The following is a 6000-nucleotide window of genomic DNA, read 5'->3' as shown; positions in this document are numbered from 1 at the left end:
GTTGTCCACTACTTTAGCATTGATGACCTATTTTAACGATAGACCCCAACTGACCGGACATAGATGACCTAACACCCGGCACCCCCGCCGATCAGCTGTTATCGGCGGCAGCAGCCACAGGTACTCACTTGTGGAGCTGGCTGTCTTCTGATAGTGGGTTCTGCACATCCGCTTGCTAATGATTTGAATAAGAGGCGGATGTACAGTACCAAGCCACGGCCACTATCGGAAGACTGAGCAGCTCCGCAAGTGAGGACCTCCAGCCGCCGTTGCCTACACCAATAACAGCTGATCGGCGGGGGTGTTGGACCCCGACCGATCAGACACGGATGACCTATCCTAAAAATAGGTCATCAGTGCTAAAGTAGTGGTCAAGCTCTTTAAATATTTGACCATGCCATGATGCACCGGGCCACTGGACTTGAGTTGAAGAGTCTTATCAAGTGGCAGATGCAGACTATAAGATCGCAAGTAACTCCATCTAGTGTTCCACCATGCGTTGTGTGGATATAAAAATGTGTTTGTGTAACCCTTAGTTATCATCTGTAAATTGTGTGATGTGACCCTGAATCTGGTCATAGTCTTTGATATTGCACACCACAGCCACACCGTGGGACTCGGCCTTTATTCTTGTGGGCAGTAGATGTCACTAATTTAAATTTTTTTTTGCAGTGCTGCTAACTCAAATGGTCCAATTCATCAAAGCTTTCGTGCCTGAATTCTAGTGTAAAAGCTTAAAGTCGCAAAATTTAGGTGCAACTCTGATTTAAGCCTACATTTTGTGACTTGCCGTGATCACGCCAGTTTATCCTAGCTCTGATAAAATGAGTGGAATGGGAGCATGGCAGGGGCGAAACATCACAGCTTGTTAATTCCTGACGTTCCATACACCAGTAATCTAGTACCTGATTAGAGTAAGATTTCTGGCGTAGAACACGGAGGTGTACGGCACTCATCAGACGCTCCAGAGGCTTTCACCTCTTCATGAACCGGGAGCAACTGACTCCAGCACACCCCCTCATCAAGACTGGCGTGAATGAATACCGGTCTTCATGAACTGAGTACTTGGGGGTCAAATTCATAATTTGAGGGTTTTTTTTTTTTTGTTACTGCATTTATTGCTCCAAATTCTTCAAAAAGTGCACGTGGTTCAGTTTTTTTTTTTTCTGCAAATCAAACAGATTATTGTGCGAGCCCATTAAGCATCTGCTAGTACTGAATCCCATCTATCTAGAACTAGCTCCCCATCTGCCTGATGAGATGGCCACTATATCCAGGCAAAGACTGAATGGAGAGATGGATGCATATGGCCAAAATTACAGAAATGGTAGTCTCCAGATGGTAACATACAAGCCTCTGATACAGGTGTAGATTTACACCCCATGATAAGGCTTTGGGCTAGTCACACATTTTCATGTAAGTTGTACCTTCACATCTACTTGCCAAGTATATACACATCTCATTGGTGTGGAGATCTACTGATGTTACAGAAACCATGCATAAATCAGATCTTGTGGTATGAGCACAATGCGTTGTTTTTTTTTGTATGGTGAACCTAAATCAAGTTTTCTAGTGGAAACCTTTTCAGGGACTGCTCCTTCTTTGGGAAGTTCTTGGACAGTGCTTAGTTGGGAGCGGATTCCATAAGCTAATTCACAGAAATGATGATCGTTTTCTGCACCTGCACATTCAATAGTGACTGTGGCATCGAAGTAGTTGGACAGAGAGGGCTCAATCTGTCATCCAATTAGTGATTGGGATGTGCCTGTGTTTCCATATCAGCCTGGGGATTAATGAAGTCACTCAGCTGCCATATTTGTGATTGACAGCAGCATTTAACTAGTTAACAGCTGCGGGTGAATCACGATTCTACCTGCGGCTGTGAGGGGCACATGAATGCTGATCAGATCAGCGGTCATGTGCCCGGAAAGGTGCGGGCTCAGCACCGAAGCCCGTACAAAAGGGAGGGACCTGACATGTCATAATTAGTGAATGAGCGAGTATGTTTTGTTAACCCTTTCGCCGAGTATGCTCGGCCGAGTAACGAGTGTATATAGCGTGCTCGGTGATATGTTTGAATCACTCCCGTGTGCATGATTTGCAACTGTTTGACAGCTTTATTACATGTGAGGAATGTGTAAGAAATAGACTTTCCTCACATGTATTAAAACTGTCAAACAGTCACAAATCATGCACACGGGAGTGATTCAACCACATCACCGAGCAGCTGTAACTACTCGGAGCTCAGCCCGAGCATACTCGGCGAAAGGGTTAATAGAACATACTCGCTCAACACTAGTCGTAATAGTACAGCACATGTTAGAAAGGGGTTAAAAAAAATCGAAAAAATCAAAACCTCAATGATTCAGTGAAAAAAAAATGCATCCACAGGGTTCTGTTGAATAAAAAAAAAAGTTGTTAACCCCCCCAGAAAGAAAGAGTGTTCCTCTGTGGAATGCATTAATAATTTCACAAGAAGCTATTCCTAATAAAGGTCATCATGATCAGAAATGTTGCATTGAATGGATCTAGTCTTTCTATTGTTTTGGGGATGAGGATATGGGCATCATGGTACATGATCTTTCCTCATATTCCATTGACTTTTAGCCACAGGGTGTTTTATGCTTTGTGATCATGGCAAATTGCTGTGGTTTATTATCTTATAACCTGCTGGAAAACTTCATGAAGAAAGGAGACTACAATACACAATCACTCTCAAGTAAGCAGGTATGTATAACATGAGGGGAAAAAATCCTGTTTAATTTAGTGATAATGGCTCGACCTTTAAGGCTGAATTTACTTTGGGTTTCTTGTCCTGAACTAGCAGCCTGAGGCCACGGCACCACTATCAGTAGCTGGTCAGTATTCGGTCAGTATTTTTTTTCAGCAGTGGGCATCAAAACCAGGTGAGGAACAATCAGAGAAAAGGTATAATAGAAACGAGTCACCAATTCTGCATTTATCACCCACTCTCCACCTATACGAAAAACGGACCGATTATTTTGATCAAAGTGGCATTAGTTTTTCTTGTGGAGAGAAAAAAAAAGTTTCTCCACCTTGTCATGTCAGTCCGTAAAAATCAGACTGCACTCAGATTTTTTACACAGACCATTGTTGATTTTGATCCAACCCCTCAGATCAAAATCAGACATGTCCTCGAGCCCCAAGGAATACCACCTGTGAAAACCACACACAACTCGCACAAGACAGTCGGATGTGTCCATGAGCCCTAAGAAACAGACTGAGGTTGACTGACAACAGGTCACTATTTTGATAACTCTGGAAGACTTCCTGTCTCTGAGACGGGAGATTTTCTCTGATTCGGGAAGAGACTGGAAGTGTTGCAGCATGGAAGAGAGGGAGATCCGTGCTGCTGTCTTACTTTATACTGAAGTGCTGAGAAATACGCAAGTAACTAATTTTTTTTGATGGATTTGCAGACAAATTTACAGCTGAAATGTTCTGCCACTTGAAAACGTAACCTTAATAGGAGCCTGACAGCAGGTCCATGCTGTCCAATCCACAGCCATCACATATCAGACATTGACTGTATGATCTCAGCCGGGTATGTCTGACTTTGGAACGCTGCAGCGTTTCAGAGAAAAACATACTTTAAAGCCAGGGCTGTGGAGTCTTAAGTCTGTATAAAATGGACCGACTCTGAAAATATATAATAAATTGGATACAGTAGTTCAGTGCAGGATGTACTATAATTTTTTTTTCATAAGAATTTGGGAAAGTTATGAAATGCCCTATAAATGTCTGTTCTGTTCCTGATCTAAAGGTCTAGACTTTTAGCTGAGATTAATCTGTGCTACACTTTATGTACACGCTCAGTAGGGAGTCAAGGAATTTGAGGAGTCAGAGTCCGAGTTGAAGGTTTGGTTTACCGACTCCACAGCCCTGTTTAAGGCCTCTTGCACACGTCCTCATATTTCCGGTACTGGAAAAAACAGTATCGGAGATGTCTGTGTGCACCTGTATGGCACAAGTGTGACAACATTGTGCCGCATCAGGAGCACAAGTAACGGCGCTTGGGAATCCATGTACAGTTAGCGCTGTTCCCAAGCGCTGGGTGCTGAACGCTGCCCTCATCAGTGTCCCCTGCTCACGCCGGGGAGAATGATACGCTGCAGCAAGCGAGCCCCGGAGCTGCGCTGAGCTCAGTGAGTGACAGGACACCGCTTGCTGAGTGCAGTGGTGGTCCGGGGCCCGCTTGCTGCAGGAGTAATTTTTTTGGCTCCTTGGCGTGAGGGATTGCATGGAATACAGCGGGGGACACTTAGTCATTTGTCCTAAGGATTTTACCAGTTGGACACTGCGGGAGCAGAATACTACTCTCAACATTTTCCCCTGCTGGTGCTGATTGCAACACCGGCAGGGAACAATGATGAGGGCAGTGTTCAGCACCCGGCGCTTGGGAACAGAACTAACTCTACGATGTTTTGCGACCTGTGCAGCAGATAAAAAACAGACATGTCAGCGTGGAAGCACGCTGACATGCACACACCGATTCATTTGCACGGGAGACTAGTTGGACAGGTGGGTCCATGGCAGCTTCTCCTTGCCTGCTGGCAATGATTGACAGGTCTCTTCTTACACACACACATACCTGTTACTCAAGGGGAGCTGGTGGGGTGAAACTGCCAGGTACCAGCCTTTTTGACGAGTCTCCAGTGCGGCTCAGTCCCCGGTGGATTTAAAGTATTTTTTTCTCTGAAATGTCGTAGCGTTTCAGAATCTAACATACCTGGCTGAGATGATACAGAGGATCGGGCAGCATGTATTAACTATCCGGTTCCCTTTAAAAGGGCTCTCCAGAGATTTGATATTGATGATCTATTGTCAGGATAGGTGACCAATATCATCACTGGTCTCCTCACGCCAGGTAGTCATAGAACACACATTAAGGCCACGGCCCCACTATCAGTAGTTGGTCAGTATTTTTTCTCAGGAGTTGGAGCCAAAACCAGATGAGGAACAATCAGAGAAAAGGTATAATAGAAACAAGTCACCAATTCTGCATTTATCACCCACTCCTGGTTTTGGCTCACACTCGTGAGAAAAAATACTGACAGTGGGGTTATGGCCCAACAGTGCGCTCTGCTACCGTCACATTACTGCTGATCTGAGCCGGCAAGAGCGCACTGTCATTGTGCACATCCCACAGGGATTAGCTCAGCCCCTGAAACCAAGATTACTGATGATGCTTAATTTCAGGGAAGGGGCAGAGGCTTAGGCAGTGGCGCCCCCTGATGATGCTTTGTTTGAGTTTCCCACCATGCACTGGGAAAGTGTTATCAAAATAGGAAGTAGTAAATAAAAGAAAACCAGCTAGAGGGAATTTTTAATTCAAGTATATTAGAAAATAGTTTATATAATGTCATTAGCTATAGAAGGATTCAGGATGAGAAGTACTTTGTATGTCGGACCACCCCAGGCGCAGTCTTTTTCCTGATGCCTATTTTGCAGCGCTTGGGCAGAGTCTGGGCGGGAGCTTTTCCTATCAGGAGATGTCTCAGAGAAGTCACAGACACTATTTTCCTACCAGGCATTCTTCAGAAGCAGAAGAAAATCGCTCAAGAGACTGAGCATGTGGACAGCAAAGTGAATTTACAATAGCAATGCATAGGCAGAGTCTGTAAGCCGCTTATGGAGTGATTATTTCAGGAACGGCCGTGCACCCTAGAACGCGGTGTGAACATGGCCTTAGACTCTCGGGAATGTCACAACGTGAATACTGCCATTCTCACTGCAAAAATACAAATGAAATGATGGTGATTATAAGTGGTGGGTGTCCATGGCGATTTGTGTTGTTTTGGAGAGAATGTGCCAATGTGAACACAGCATTACCAGCCACACATGCTGCAAGTGTGAACATCGCCCTATTATATATGACTGTCACCAAACCTATTCCAACATTATTACTGTAAAAAGCTGATATATTCCGCTCACATAGAGATTCACCAGCTGAGTAATCTGCAAAGACAAGTGTCCAAA

The sequence above is a fragment of the Phyllobates terribilis genome, unplaced genomic scaffold, assembly GCF_046119375.1.
Source record: "Phyllobates terribilis strain yellow unplaced genomic scaffold, ASM4611937v1 Scaffold_5__5_contigs__length_657084704, whole genome shotgun sequence".
Classification (NCBI taxonomy): domain Eukaryota; kingdom Metazoa; phylum Chordata; class Amphibia; order Anura; family Dendrobatidae; genus Phyllobates; species Phyllobates terribilis.
Note: the sequence above shows the minus strand (reverse complement) of the source record.